Source organism: Oryctolagus cuniculus, chromosome 3, assembly GCF_051225735.1.
Source record: "Oryctolagus cuniculus isolate XC-2025 breed Fujian yellow rabbit chromosome 3, ASM5122573v1, whole genome shotgun sequence".
Taxonomy (NCBI): Eukaryota; Metazoa; Chordata; class Mammalia; order Lagomorpha; family Leporidae; genus Oryctolagus; species Oryctolagus cuniculus.
The window spans coordinates 2,601,564-2,617,937 of NC_142869.1; the positions used below are offsets into that span (position 1 = coordinate 2,601,564).

The 16,374-nt window shown below is 53.5% G+C and overlaps 1 protein-coding gene across 8 annotated transcripts in view; it reads right to left on the bottom strand.

Moving 5' to 3' along the window:
- Positions 1-11,685, bottom strand: part of RBM44 (RNA binding motif protein 44) — a 42,831-nt gene extending 31,146 nt beyond the window's left edge. For 2 of the 8 annotated variants that reach the window (XM_089328835.1, XM_089328841.1), the window contains exon 1: positions 11,555-11,600. The gene's annotated coding sequence lies outside the window, so the exon portion shown is untranslated. Of the gene's footprint in view, positions 1-11,523 lie in introns of all 8 variants that reach the window. The other 6 variants (XM_089328837.1, XM_051838258.3, XM_089328840.1 and 3 more) reach the window with 5 other exon arrangements.
- Between the last annotated feature and the right edge of the window lie 4,689 nt (positions 11,686-16,374).

Consider the following 16,374-nt stretch of genomic DNA (forward strand, 5'->3'; position numbering starts at 1 on the left):
ACTGCACCACAATGCTGGTCATAAGATGTATTTGTTTTTAATTTCCAAGGAACATTAAGAAAAGCAAAAGCAGAGCTAGTGTGTGGTCCCAGCCACTGCAGACATGTGGGGTGTGAGCCAGGTGATGGAAGACCTCTGTCTCTCTCACTCTGCTTTTCAAATGAACAAATAAATCAAAAAATGTTAAAATCATCATGACATAGCCATACAATGGATTGCTTTCTGTAATAAAAAGGAACACACTACTGACACATTACTTCATGAATTAAGCTCAAAAACAAGCTAAATGGGGCTGGTGCTGTGGTGCAGCAGGTTAATGCCCTGGTCTGAAGCACAGGCATCCCATATGGGCGCTGGTTCAAGACCCAGCTGCTCCACTTCTGATCCAGCTCTCTGCTGTGGCCTGGGAAAGCACTGCAGGATGGCCCAAGTGCTTGGGCCCCTGCACCCGCGTGGGAGACCCGGAAGAAGCTCCTGGCTTCTGGCTTCAGATTGGTGCAGCTCTGGGTATTGTAGCCAACTGGGGAGTGAACCACTGAATGGAGGACTCCTCTCTCTCTCTCTCTCTCTCTCTCTCTCTCTCTCTCTGCCTCTCCTCTGTGTAACCCTTTCAAATAAATAAATAAATAATTTTTTTTAAAAAAAAGCTTATCAGTTAAAATTAAAAAAAAAAAAAAAAGCTAAATGAAAGCCAGACGGAGAGATCACTATTGCAGGATTTCATTTAAGTGAAATGTCCAGAAAAGCAAAGTCTAGAGATGGGCAGGTCAGCAGCTGCCTGGGGCCAGGTCAGGGAGAGTGACTGAGTGACTGTAAACGGGCACAAAGGATCTTTGTAGGGAAATTAAAATGTTCCAAAACTGACTTATTTTGTGATGGTTATACTATTTGACAACTTTACTAAAAATTACTGAAATGAGTAAAATACACCTCAGTAAGACTACGAACTTCCATGAGAAATCATTCGTCCTGATTAAGCTCTCACTTCTTTTTGTTTCCTAATTAAAAAAAAAAAAATCTTTAAAGGCCGGCGCCACGGCTCACTAGGCTAATCCTCTGCCTGCAGTGCCGGCACTCCAGGTTCCAGTCCTGGTAGGAGCGCTGGATTCTGTCCCGGTTGTCCCTCTTCCAGGCCAGCTCTCTGCTGTGGCCCGGGAGTGCAGTGGAGGATGGCCCAAGTGCTTGGGCCCTGCACCCCATGGGAGAGCAGGAGAAGCACCTGGCTCCTGCCATCGGATCAGCACGGTTTGCCTGCCGTAGCAGCCATCTGGGGGGTGAACCAATGGAAGACCTTTCTTTCTGTCTCTCTCTATAACTCTGCCTGTCAAAAAAATTTTTTAAAATAAAAAAATCTTTAAAGGGCATCTATTTTTCTTCAGCCAAAAGTGTAAAGATGATTACATTGGCACTGTAAATTCTCAGGACCTTAATTCTTTAGAGATTGACCAAACGGCTGTATTAGCACTTATCAAAGTGTCTTGAACTTCATGGGCTGAGAAATAAGATTTACCTTTTAATTTCATTTTCCATTAATTTTATGATGTCATCACATATATTCTATGATTATAATCTTCAGCTACTGACAGAACAGTCTGTTAGACAAACAGACAAATTACAAGATTCTAGGAATTTACTTAGTAAAATTAAACACTTCTGTTCATCAGAAATACTACTGAAAGCAGACAGCAAAGCCTGGCAGAACGCGTCCACAATCCTGCATCCAACAGGAGACTCACGGGTCACCCAGAGAACCTGTGACTCGGGCAGGGCGAGCGGCAGAGGAGTAAAGACAGGCTGAGGACGCCGGAAGCCAGGGCTCAGGGCATGAGTCGGAGTCTTGGCTCTGCTTCAGTTTCAGCCTCCTGCTAATGTACACCCTAGGAGGCAGCAGATCACTGCTGAGTGCCTGTGCCCCTGGGGCCCGTGGGTGGCCTGGATGGAGCCCTAGGCTCCTGGCTTCAGCCTGGCCCAGCCCAGACTGCTGTAGGCGTCTGGGGAGCGAATGAGCACGTGAAACACTATTCTGCCTTTCAAACAGAAGTTGACACACTGTTAAAACACATACCTAGTGCAAAGGGGCAAGAAAGCTGGCTGTTTTCTTCACACACACACGGCACATGAACCACTCTTAGTGCTCAACCATTACTAGCAGGGTCGCAGATGTGCCGCACCAAGATACACTTTACACTCATCAGAACGGCTTTAAAAACACGACGTTATTTACCAGAGAGCATTAGGTGCTGCTGAAGACGTGAACAAGCGAACTCACACACTGCTAGAGGCAACACCAGCTGTTACAGTCATTCTGGAAACCAGCAGTCTCTAACGACTGTCCCGTTGCCAATTACACCTACAAGTTCAGGGGCGATGCCCTTCCTTAACAAGTCCTTCTTCCACACGCAGACATTATTCAGCGATGACTGAATCTGTAATTGCTGAGTCATTTAAGCGCTGAGTCATTTAAGAGATTAGCCCTGCCTTTATAGAACCACACACACACACAACTTCCAAAATCGGGGGGAGGAGACCGGGATGGGAACAAACCAACCGCGTTTCAGAGTCCCTCTCCTGGACTTGCCTGATGTGAGACTCAGCGCCTACCCTGGAGCCCAGAACCATATCCTAGGAAACCCCTACTCTGGGCATTTGGGGAAGCCGGGGCGGGGGCGGGGGGGGGGACAGACCTAATGCAGTCTGTGCTGGGAAAGGCCTCCCGCTCATTTAACCCGCGATCTGAAAGGTCGTTGAAAAACAGAATTAAAAGATTATTTTATTTTGGTACAAAATGTGAAATCTATAGTATTTTTTAAAAATTTTTTAATTTATTTGAAAGAGTTAGAGAGAGAAGTAGAGACAGAGAGGTCTTCCGTCTGTCTGCTGGTTCACTTCCAAATGGCTGCAAACGAAGCCAGGAGCTTCTTCCAGGTCTCCCACATGGGTGCAGGGGCCCAAGCACTTGGGCCACCCCTCCTGCCTTCCCAGGAGCAGAGGCAGGCAGCTGGATCGGAAGTGCAGCAGACGGGACGTGAACCGGTGCCCACGTGGATGCCGGCACTGCAGGCCAGGACTTTAATGCACTGGGCCCAGGTACAGCGTTCCACAACACACACTCCCATACGATACAGCATTCCACAACACACACTCCCATACGATACAGCATTCCACAACACACACTCCCGTACGATACAGCATTCCACAACACACACTCCCGTACGATACAGCATTCCACAACACACTCCCGTACGATACAGCATTCCACAACACACACTCCCGTACGATACAGCATTCCACAACACACACTCCTGTACAATACAGCGTTCCACAACACACACTGCCATAAGATACAGCATTTCACAACACACACTCCCGTACGATACAGCATTCCACAACACACACTCCCGTACTGTCGCTCCCCGTCTTCGTGGGGGAACGACACAAGACCCTGCGCTGTTCTTTCGTCTGCTCGGCCCTCCCCGGGTTTGCTGCTGGTTCTTCCCGGGTTGGCTACTATCCCTTCCACCTCCGTGGAAGGGCAGTTCCCCCTGGCCACATTCCCCACTTCCGCGGGGGAGCGGCACACCACCGGCCGGCTCTCTCGGGGGCTGCACAGGTGTTCCTTCAGCTAGATGTTCCCCTTAGATGTTCCTCATGCATGCCGTCTCTCTCCTCCTTTATAGTCCTCCTCCGCCAATCCCAACTCGGCTGCCCACACGCCGAGTACACTGCTCTCCTCCAATCAGGAGCAGGTCCTGCTGTTTATTGGTTGAACTGGAGGCAGCTGGGTAGAAGCTGTTTTCTCCTCTCCCAGCGCCATATTGTGGGAGAGCAGATGCATAGAATAAGTCTTAATTCCAGTAACTTAGTCTAGTCCGGGTTGCTCCCTACAGATCCCCCTTTCTTTTTATTTTTTTGGCGTTGATACGTGCCTGTCTTCGGTGTCCCGCAGCACACACTCTGCTCTACTTGCTAGAGTTGCCACAGGTTCTTACAAGTCCTATCAATCAGGCAAACCGAATCCGGGTCCTCTCTTCGCCATGTTGTGAGGAGGTTTTTAGGCGCTGATGCGTGCCTGTGTTCGGTGCCCTGCAGCGCATGCTCTGCTCTGCCTGCAGGGGCTTACAAGCCCTAACAATCAGGCAAACCGAATCCAAGCCTTCTAATTGCTGTATTGTGGGGAGGCCTTACTGATGTTAATTCGTGCCTGTCTTCGGTGACCTGCGGCGCATAAGCTGCTAGCCGCCCGCAGGTGCTCATCGCCTCACTTAATCAGGCAGACCGAATCCAAGCTCTCACATTGCAGTGTTGTAGGGAGGCCTTTCTATTTCTCTATCTCCGGGCATTCCTATTTCTCCCATTTTACTTCTATCTTTCAGCATTCCTATTTCTCTCCTTTTACTTCTAAACTTCTGTTTCTCTTATCCCCGCAGCTTCCCGGCGCCTCGCCCTGCCGGCGCCCGCCCCGAGGCTGCTTCTCGGCACCTCGCCCCGCGGCAGCTTCACGGCTCTGCGCGGCTTCCCGGCGCCTCGCCCCGCCGGCGGGTTCCCGGCTCTGCGCGCACGCTCCGCAGTCTCCACGCACTTCGCGCCCGCACCACGGCCTCGCGCCAGCCCCGGCGTTCCCTATCTATTCACGCCCCGTGCTCTCTCTGCACGAGGCGGCTTCCGCGAATGTTTCCGCCACCACCGGCATTCAGTCCAAGTTCCCCGGACTAACCTGGCGAATTCCAACCTGGCGGCCCACGTCTCTGCCTCTGGTTCCAGATCTTCGCCTCTTGCTCCCCAGGGTGACTTGAAGAATTCCAAGGTGGCTTATGTCTCCGCCTCGGCCTGCACTCGCGGCTTCATCCTCCCTAACATTTTTCTCTACCCGGTATGTTTCCTTAAGTTTTCTTCCAACAATATTCCTCTCATTTCTCCTGGCTACTCCCCACAGTCCGTATCCGAGTCCAAGCCTCCTCCAGGTTTCACTTTCGCTTTCAATCTCCTAGCTTCCCCGCCACAGTCCGCATCCGAGTCTATGAAAGCTTTCACTTTCGCTTTCAATCCTAACTTCTTTCCCACAGTCCATATCCGAGTCTATGCCTAGGCTTTCAATAGCTTCTTCTGGCACCTAGGCTCTTTGCTAGTCTCTCTCTCCGGTATTTTCCCACTTCTTCCCGTTTCTTCCCTCCTAAGTTTCCTTATCCGAGTCACGGCACCATTATGTCGCTCCCCCTCTTCGTGGAGGAGCAACACTAAACCCTGCCTAGGCTTCATATCCTAGTCACGGCACCATTATGTCGCTCCCCCTCTTCGTGGAGGAACGACACAGGACCCTGCGTTGTTCTTTTGTCTGCTCGGCCCTCCCCGGGTTTGCTGCTGGTTCTTCCCGGGTTGGCTACTATCCCTTCCACCTCCGTGGAAGGGTGGTTCCCCCTGGCCACATTCCCCACTTCCGCAGGGGAGCGGCACACCGCCGGCCGGCTCTTCTCGGGGGCTGCACAGGTGTTCCTTCAGATAGATGTTCCCCATAGATGTTCCTGGTGCATGCCGTCTCTCTCCTCCTTTATAGTCCTCCTCCGCCAATCCTAACTCGGCTGCCCACACGCCGAGTACGCTGCTCTCCAATCAGGAGCAAGTCCTACAGTTTATTAGTTGAACTGGAGGCAGCTGTGCGGAAGCTGTTTACTTCTCTCCCAGCGCCATACTGTGGGAGAGCAGATGCATAGAATAAGTCTTAATTCCAGTAACTCAGTCCAGTCCGGGCTGCTCCCCACACCGTACGATACAGCATTCCACCACACACTCCCATAAGATACAGCATTCCACAACACACACTCCCATACGATACAGCATTCCACAACACACACTCCCGTACGATACAGCATTTCACAACACACACTCCCGCACGATACAGCATTCCACAACACACACTCCCGCACGATACAGCATTCCACAACACACACTCCCGCACGATACAGCATTCCACAACACACACTCCCGTACAATACAGCATTCCACAACACACACTCCCGTACGATATAGCATTCCACAACACACTCCCGTACGATACAGCATTCCACAACACACACTCCCGCACGATACAGCATTCCACAACACACACTCCCGCACGATACAGCATTCCACAACACACACTCCCGTACGATACAGCATTCCACAACACACACTCCTGCACGATACAGCATTCCACAACACACTCCCGTACGATACAGCATTCCACAACACACACTCCTGTACGATACAGCATTCCACAACACACACTCCCGTACGTTACAGCATTCCACAACACACTCCCGTACGATACAGCATTCCACAACACACACTCCCGTACGATACAGCATTTCACAACATACTCCCATACGATACAGCATTTCACAACACACACTCCCATAGACTTTTTGAAGACCCTGCATAGAAGTCGGTCTTAGGGTGGATTCCCTTAATACTGATTTTGACAGAAAAGACATACTGTCATGCACAAAACTGCATGAGATTTTTTTAAAAACAGAGCTGTATTTAAAAGCATTTAAAAATTAAATTCCTGGGGCTAGCACTGTGGTGTGGTAGGCTAATTCCCTGCCTGCGTTACCAGCATCCTACATGGGTGCTGGTTCAAGTCCCAGCTGCTCTTCTTCCGACCCAGCTCTCTGCTATGGCCTGGGAAAGCAGAAGATGCCCGAGTGCTTGGGCCCCTGCACCCACATGGGAGACCCGGAAGAAGCTCCTGGCTTCGGACTGGCCCTGTTCCAGCTGTTGCAGCCATTTAGGGAGTGAACCAGCACACGATGACCTTCCTCTCTGTCTCTCCCTCTCTGTAACTCTACTTCTCAAATAAATAAAACCTTTTTTAACAAAAGAGTGATAAGGAAGGTGAAGATATATAACAAATACATAGAGTAATTACATTAAAAAAATTCTAGGGGCTGGCATTGTGGCGTGGCAGGTAAACCCACAACCTGTTGTAGGGGAACAGGACAGCCTGGCCAGCTGTGCCCCTCCCGACATGTACGAGCACAAGAAGTTTAGTGCTGGGCTTTTTCCACCCTGCCCGTTGCTAATTGCAAGATCCTGTTTTGACTTTAAGCATCCTGTTATTGCATGTTTCCCACACTTAGTTGGTAACATGTTTTCCGTGAATGATATATATAAATAGGTGGACGGTGGGCAGGGGTAGTGAATGAACGCTGGTAAAAGACGGAGGAATGAATGAACGCTGGTAAAAGACGGAGGAATGAATGAATGCCGGTAACAGGCGGAGTTGTGAATGAACGCCGGTAACAGGCAGGAGCTGTGAATGAACGCCGGTAACAGGCAGGAGCTGTGAATGAATGCGAGTAGTAAGCGGGAGTGGTGAATGAAGGAGTTGTGAATGAATGCCGGTAACAGGGCGGGCGTTCGCGACATGTAACGCAAGTCTGCTGAAAAATAAAGTGGAAGCTGAAAAGCCGATAAACGCGTCTGGTGTCTCCGAGGTCTCGCCGGCATTAACCTATCCGGAAGGTGTACGCCTGCAACCTGTGACACCAGCATGCCATATGAGCACTAGTTCATGTCCTGCCTGCTCCACTTCGGATCCAGCTCCCTGCTTACGTGCCTGGAAAAGCAGTGGAAGATGGCTTAAGTCCTTGGTCCCTGGACCCATGCTAGAGACCTGGAAGAAGCTCTTGGTTTAGGCCTGGCTCAGCCCTAGTTGTTACGGCCAATTGGGGAGTGAACTAGTAGATGGAAAATCTCTCTATTTATTTTTAAAGATTTATTTACTTGAAAGTTAGAGTTACACACAGAGAGGGAGGGGCAGAGAGAGAGAGAGAGAGAGAGAGAGAGAGGGAGGGAGGGAGGGAGGGAGAGACGGAGAGAGGGAGAGGTCTTCCATCCACTAGTTCACTCCCCAGGTGGCCGCAACGGCCGGAAATGCACCGATCTGAAGCCGGGAGCCAAGAGCCTCCTCCAGGTCTCCCATGTGGGTGCAGGGCCCGAGGACTTGGGCCATCTTCCACTGCTTTCCCAGGCCACAGCAGAGAGCTGGATCAGAAGAGGAGTAGCCGAGACTAGAACCGGTGCCCATATGGGATGCCAGCACTTCAGGCCAGGGCGTTAACCCACTGTGCCACAGCACCAGCCCCCAGATAAATTTCTCTTACGATTTGTTTATTTATTTGAAAGTCAGAGTCAGAGTCAGAGTCAGAGTCAGAGTCAGAGAGAGAGAGAGAAAGAAAGAAAGAAAGGGCTCTTCCACACGCTGGTTCACTCCCCAGATGGCCACAACGGCTAGAGCTGTACCAATCCAAAGCCAGGAGCCAGGAGCTTGCTCTGGGTCTCCCATGTGGGTGCAGGGGCCCAAGCACTTGGGCCATCTTCCACTGCTCTCCCAGGCCACAGCAGAGAGCTGGTTGGAAGTGGAGCAGCTGGGACTCAAACCAGTGCCCACACGGGACGCCAGCACTGCAGGCAGTGACTTTACCCGCTATGCCACAGCACCGGCCCCTCAAATTTTTTTAAAAAATTAAATCATTGACAGTATAATCACTGATCTAAGCACTTGGAAACAACAGTTTTTTTTTCTTTAGTGCTATTTTGCTTTTGGGTGAGGAGCACTAGAGATGTTAAGTTCTTCTTTATACGTAATGAATTCTAGGTGCTTTATAACACGCACAAATGGACAAGATGCACATACGTGAGGCTTAGGAATTAGCTGAAGTAGCAACTATGAGTATTCCACCCTCAACTGAATGTTACAGACATTTTTGTTAGCTAGTAATTGAAAAACTATGGTGTAATATCGAGAATTTAAGACATAACACAAGAGCTTAATAGCTTTTTATATTTTTACTGCAGTAAGATTGGTTAGTGGGGCTTAAGCTTTGGAGTTATGGACTCGAGGTGTGTTACAGTCAGACTCCCTTCTCTAAGAGAATGAACCCACACACACAGAACACAAAGGATTATGGACTACTAAACTAGACTTTACTATTAAGTCACAATTTTTGGCTTGAAGGATTTTATCTGAAACTGCAAATATTCCAGTCTAGGAATGCCAGGTAAATGTATTTAAAATATAGTTCAAAGTGAAAACAAAGCTAACTTATCAAATAATTGACGTTAGCATGGATCAGCGGGTTTTAGACTCAGAAACTACATTTTAAGAATATTCACCATCTTAGAGAAAATAACTTAATCATAAATAATAAGCTCATTACTCTCTACAAAGGTTTATTTGAAAGGCAGAGTTAGAGATTTTCCATCTGCCGGTTCACTCCCAAAATGGCCATAATGACCTAGACCGAGCCAGGCCGAAACCAAGAGCTTCCCCCAGGTCTCCCACGTGGGTGCAGGGGCCCAAGGACCTGGGTCGTTTCCGCTGCTTTCCCAGGTGCATTAGCCGGGAGCTGAACCAGAAGTGGAGCAGCCGGGACTCGAACCAATGCCCCTACGGGATGCTGGCACCCTGCTGGGCGGCAACACAGCCCCCTAAACTCACTGCTTAACCTAAGTCACTCCTAATAAAGGCATTTCCAAAACACTGTGGGAAAAGCAGCGGTCTTCATTTAGAAATCTCTGTCTGTCTGAAGCTGGACTTTCACTCGCATCTGGTTCTGCATTCAATGTGTGGCAAGTTTCATTTTTTACAAAAGATTCATTTGAAAGGCACAGTGACAGAGAGAGGGGAAGAGAGAGAGGGACCAGGTTAGCAGGAAGCTGGATGGGAAGTGGAGGCCCGAGACTCAGGAACGACGTGCAGTGTCACCGGCGGCGGCTGAACCCGAGCCACGGCGCAAGCCCCAGCTGCATTCCGAAATGTGAACTGAAAACCCTGCAGTTATGGTCTATCAACACAGAGATCTCACTGCCCAACAACACAGAAGACAAACAACCAGTCCCAGAAAGTCAGCTGGAGGCGCTGTGCCGTGGCGGGTAAGGCCGCCGCCTGCAGTGCCGGCACCCATACGGATGCCTGTTTGAGACCTGGCTCTCCACTTCCTGTCCAGCGCTCTGCTGTGGCCTGGGAAAGCACTGGAAGATGGCCCAAGGGCCCCTGCACCTGCGTGGGAGACCTGGAGGAGGCTCCCGGCTCGGGATCGGCTCACCTCCGGCGGTTGCAGCCAATTGGGGAGTGAACCAGCGGATGGAAGACCTCTCTCCCTCTCCCTCTCCCTCCCCCACTCCGCATAACTGTGAGTTTCAAGTAAAAAATAAATCTTAAAAAAAAAAAGTTAGCCAAAGACTTCAATAAACACATCTACAAAGAAGATATACCACCGGCCAAGAAGCACGGCGCTCAAGTTACCGCGAGTTCTTAGGGAAATGCAAGTCAAACCACAGCGGCCACGGCTGCTCCCCCAGGACGGGCTGCTCCCCCAGGACGGGCTGCTCCCCCCCAGGACCGGCTGCTCCCCCCAGGACCGGCTGCTTCCCCCAGGACGGGCTGCTCCCCCCAGGACCGGCTGCTTCCCCCAGGATGGGGTTCTCCCCCCAGGACCGGCTGCTTCCCCCAGGATGGGGTTCTCCCCCCAGGACCGGCTGCTTCCCCCAGGATGGGCTTCTCCCCCCAGGACCGGCTGCTCCCCCCAGGACGGGCTGCTCCCCCAGGACGGGCTGCTCCCCCAGGACGGCCTTTCACACACATGGAGCCCGAAGCGGACATTTAAACAACAACGACACGGGTCTGGCAGATCTGCAACTCCACTCCAAGGCGCGCGCCCACATCCTCCTCCTCCTCTCCAGACTGCAGGGGAGAGGAGAGGGAGAGAGGTCGGGGCGGGGAAGGAGAGAGAGAGAGGGAGAGACAGATCCTCTGGTGGACTCCCCAGATGGCCAGAACTGGGCCAGGCCGAAGCCGGGAGCGCCATCGGCTGCCCCACGAGGCTGGCACGGCCACCTCCCCGGGCGCACCCCGCCCGCCTGCCCGGGCGCACTGACCACCGGGGCGCACCCCCCCTCCCGCCTCCCCGGGCACACTGACCACCGGGGCGCACCCCCCCTCCCGCCTCCCCGGGCACACTGACCACCGGGCCACACCCCTCCGCCCGCCAGCCTCCCCGGGCGCGCTGACCACCGGGCCGCACCCCCCCGCCCGCCTCCCCGGGCGCACTGACCACCGGGCCGCGCTCCGCCCGCCTCCCGCCTCCCCGGGCGCGCTGACCACCGGGCCGCACCCCGCCCGCCTCCCGCAGAACGGTGGCCTCGTCCCCGCACGGCCCTGCCCACGGCGGCCACGGACCCGGAGGCTCCCCCCGGGAGGCCCCGCCGTCGCACCGCCGCTTCTCCTCGGGAAACCTTCCCCGCACCGGACCCCGCCAGGCCCCGGCGCGCCCGCCCCTCGCCACGCGACTCGGCTGGACGCGGCCTTCCGGGCGGGAGCCCTCGGCGAGGCGAGGCTGGCGGGGCCCGCGGGACCGGCGCGGGGCGGCCCGAGCGCGCCGAGGGTGCTGAGGAACCCGCGCCCGCCGCCCACCCGCGCCCGCCGTCCTCCCGCGCCCCGCCGTCCTCCCGCGCCCCGCCGGCCCGCGTCCACGCCCGTCGCACCGCGTCCACTCCCGCCGCCGGCCCGCAGCACCTGGGCCTCCGCTCGCGGCCGTCGACTCGGAGCCACCGGCGTGCGGAGCGCAGCCGCGGGGCTCGGCGGGTAGCGTAACGGCTGCCGGCGGCCCGCCCACCGTCTGACGACGCTTGCCCCTATTGGTCGGCACGAACAGAGCAGCACTGTGATTGGTCCGGTTTGCAGCACAAAAGAGCGGGAAAGCGGCCCGGGCTCGGATTGGGCCCGGAGCCACAGCGAGGCGTTTCCTGGTTTGCCCGAGGGTGGCCGCCGGTGTGGACCGCGCTGCCCCACCAAGACCTGCAGAAAAACCCCGGAGGCGCCCGGTGCCGTCAGCCCCGGCCCACGGTGTCCGGACGGCGGAGCTGGCCCCTGGTGGGCTGTTTGCCGGCCATGGCCCCTTCCTCGTGGGTTGTTTGGTTGCTGTTTTTGTTTTTGCCACGATCTGCTAAAAACCCCCCTGGCAGGGCCAGGCTGTGAGGGAGGCATTTATCTGCTTCGGGTGCAATGGGCTAAGCATCCGCCTGCAACACCCGCATCCCGCTGGGCGCCGGTTCGAGGCCCCTCTGCTCCTCTTTTTTTTTTTTTTTTTTTTTTTCAAATTTATTTGACAGGTAGAGCTATAGACAGTGAGAGGGAGACAGAGAGAAAGGTCTTCCTTCCGTTGGTTCACTCCCCAAATGGCCGCCACGGCTGGCGCGGCGCCGATCCGAAGCCAGGAGCCAGGTGCCTCCTCCTGGTCTCCCATGCGGGTGCAGGGCCCAAGCACTCGGGCCATTTTTGAGACTTCAACTTGAAGGCGATGAATTTAATGATCTTGTACTCCCTGCCAATGTGAGTGAACGCAGGGACCCGACAGCTTGGGTGCCGCCACGTGGTCTCAGCTTGTGACAAGTAAGAAGCGGAACGCTGGGGCTTGGGAGGGTAAGCCGCTGCCTGCGACGCAAGCATCCTATATGGGCGCTGGTTTGAGTCCCGGCTGCTCCACTTCCGATCCAGCTCCCTGCTGATGCGTCTGGGCAAGCAGTGGAGATGGCCACGTGCTTGGGCCCTGCACCTGCGTGGGAGACCCGCAAGAAGCTCCTGGCTCCAGGCTCATTCACTGTGGCCATTTGGGGAGTGAACCAGCTGATGGAAGACCTCTCTCTTGCTCTGCCTCTCCTCCTCTCTCTCTCTAACTCTGCCTTTCAAAAAAAAAAAAAAAAAATCTTAAAAAAAAAAAAAAAAGGTGGGAACGTGGCATTCCCTAAAGAAACTCTCCCTGGGAAGGGGCTTGCGAGGGCTTTTACGGCCAGGGCTGGGGGTGTTCAGGATGTAGAAAGGGGCTCAGGTCCTTCCTGCCCACGCATCAGACGTGGACAGGAAGGACCTGGTGCTGTGCCGGTTCTGCACGCGGACTGAGCACCGGGAGCTACGTCTCCTCCTGCCACTCGTGACAACGTCACCTTAGACAGCGTCACCGTAGACAACGTCACCTTAGACAGTGTCACCTTAGACAGTGTCACCGTAGACAACATCACCGTAGATGTGAGTGAGCTACATCCGAAGCTCAAGACCCTGCATCTAGTGGGAGTAGGTATGAGGGGTGTATGTTGGCATGAAATATTTTCAAATGACAAATCAATAGCTTAAGGGCCGGCGCTGCGGCTCACTAGGCTAATCCTCCGCCTTGCAGCGCCGGCACACCGGGTTCTAGTCCCAGTCGGGGTGCAGGACTCTGTCCCGGTTGCCCCTCTTCCAGGCCAGCTCTCTGCTGTGGCCCGGGAGTGCAGTGGAGGATGGCCCAAGTGCTTGGGCCCTGCACCCCATGGGAGACCAGGAGAAGCACCTGGCTCCTGGCTCCTGCCTTCGGATCAGCGCGGTGCGCCGGCCGCGGCGACCATTGGAGGGTGAACCAACGGCAAAGGAAGCCCTTTCTCTCTGTCTCTCTCTCTCACTGTCCACTCTGCCTGTCAAAAAAAATAATAAAAATAATAGCTTAAGAACCATTATATGTAAGATTTTCATGTGGTCCACACTTGGGGAAATTAGTTGCAAAAACTGTAAGAAACGTGAAGTACATTTTGTTGATAAATTTATAGTTGTTTTTCAGTTTATCTCTGAATTTGGTGTTAATCCCAAGTCAGCGTGAGTTGGTGAGTTCACTTAGCTTGATGTCGTGTGGAAGGTGATGGGGTTTTACCTGAAATCCTGCCAGCGTCTAAGAAGATGAACCATTGTTGTCAGCGTGTGCAGTTACTGGTGAGAAGTGATTGGCATTCAATTCAGTTATTGGAAAATGTCTCAATATGTTGGGAAAAACTCAAGCCTGAGAATCTACCTTTTCACCTATAAATTTTATGAAATCTAAACACAGATCAAGCATTGATGATGAAAATGTCACATTTAACTGAAGTGTGCTACAAATGTAAAATATATGCTGTGCTGGCTTTAAAAATTTGCTATAGAGAATGTAAAACATCTCACTGATAATTTAGAATGTTTATTACACAGGGGGCGGTGCTGTGGCGCAGCGGGGTAACGCCCTGGCCCGAAGCACCGGCAGCCCATGTGGGCGCCGGTTCTAGTCCCGGCTGCTCTACTTCCCATCCAGCTCTCTGCTGTGGCCTGGGAGAGCAGTGGAAGATGCCCAAGTCTTTGGGCCCCTGCACCCACATGGGAGACTTGGAAGAAGCTCCTGGCTCCTGGCTTTGGATCGGCGCAGCTCCAGCCGTTGCAGCCATTTGGGGAGTGAACAAGTGGATGGAAGACCTCTCTCTCTCTGTCTCTACTTCTCTCTGTAACTCTTTCAAATAAATAAAATAATCTTAAAAAATGTTTATTACACAATAAAATGATAATTTGGGTATATTAAACTAAATATTAATTTTTAATGAAACTTCTAGGAAATTCTAGATGACTGTGTGGCTCCTGCTGTATCTCTTTAGGTGAGTGCTGCTCTAGACAGACAGTGGACGGGACTTTTAATCCTTCAGGTTTCAGGGTATTTTTATTTACTTTTCTAAAAAAGATTATTTATTTGAAAGGCAGAGTTAGAGAGAGAGAGGGAGACACAGAGAGAGGGAGAGACAGAGAGATCTCCCACTGCCGGTTCACTCCCCAAGTGGCTACAATGGCCAGGCCAGGAGCCTGGAACTGCATCTGGGTCTTCCGCGTGGGTGCAGGGGCTCCAGCACTTGGCCCGTCCTCTGCTGCTTTCCCAGGCGCGTTAGCGGGGAGCTGGATGGGAAGTGGAGCAGCCGGGACAAACTGGTGCCCATGTGGGTGCTGGTGTTGCAGGCGGCGGCTCAGCCTGCTGCCCCGCGAGGCCGGCCCCCACTCTCGTCTTTTCATCGTCCAGAATCTTGTCTCTGGATCGTTTATAGATTTATTGTCTGTGTTCCCCACGGGGATAGAACCATTGTCTCCCTGGAGCCTGGTGAATAGTGAATTCTGATAGAGTCCAGAGAGGCCACCTTCCAGAGACTCTGTGTCATCATTCCTGAGTCATGGCACACGTGTGCGCGCACACACACACACAAGCAAAGGTGTCTAGGGTAAAAATAAATATATTCTTACACATTATCATAGAGATCTGCTTCTACGGGGCAGGGACCCGGTGCCAACGCGGATTCTGGCCATGATGCCTCCCCCGTCCCGCTTCTTGTTTCGCGCTGTGTTTTCCGAGCTGTGACACAGCAGACTTGCGGATCGAAATTGGATTTTCACACGTTTTGCTTTCAAAGCTGCCTCGCCACTGTGATATTGATGTGTCTACACGCGTGTGCGCCCGTGCTTTCCTGGTGTGTCAGCGTGGCAGGTTGTGGCCCGTGGGGCACGCTGTAGGGGCTGGTCTTCTTAGATTCAGTGTAAGAAGCCAGCCAGCTTCTGTCTGCGTGACCCCCACACGGAGCCTGCACGGCCACGAGGGGGCCAGAGTTGTCCTGCTCTCTCGTAGCCTCTGGCTGCAACTGGATCTAGATTTTTCTAGGCTGCTGTCAGTGTCGTCAATTAAACATTTAACAAACGTAGTTATCTGTGAGGCACAGAGGCAGGAGAGTGCGCCCGCCCCTGGTTTGCTCCCCAAATGCCCACAAGAGTGGGGGCTGGACGGGCCGAAGCCGGGAGTTGGGAGCTCCCTCCAGGCCTCCCATGTGGGCGGCAGGGACCCAAGGACTTGACCGTCTCCTGATGCCTCCCAGGCGCTCTATAGCAAGAGGCTGAACTGGGGGCGGAGCCAGGCGCAAACGTGGGGACATGGCCACTGCAGGTGACGTTTTAGCTGCTCTGCCGGACACCCGCCCTGGGTCGAGTATTTTTATCGACAGAATAACTGCACATCTTTGTGGAGTGCAGTCCAACTGGACACGTGTGAGCAGGGGCACGTAAGGCAGGGTGACGCCCATTTCCATCCCCAGGAACTCTCGCCATGTCCGTGTCGAAAGCCTCGTGCCCCTCGAGCTTCTAGATCTTTCTGGGAGCTGCAGACACCCAGCCATGCTGTGAAACACGAGAGCTGGTTTCTCGCGTGAAATCGGATCTCGGTGCCCATGGTCTGGCCTTCCCCTCCCCCCACGCTTCCTCTAGCGGCTGAGACCTGCGTCTTGGTCTTTCCGTGCCTGGCACGTTCTTCCCATGTGCTGCCGCAGCTCCCGCCTGGTCTTCCTTCACCCAGTGAGAGCGTCTGGCTGACTCTGTCTTGGCTTGAGTGGACATGGGGTGCAGACACCGCTTTGTTCCCCCGGATGCACACCCCCGGGGACGGTGGTCACACTGATCTCCCGGACGACCCCGTGGTGGCTGTGCTAATCTGCCTCCCGCCAGCAGCAGGCACGCGCTCGGGGCATTTGGTTCTTTTT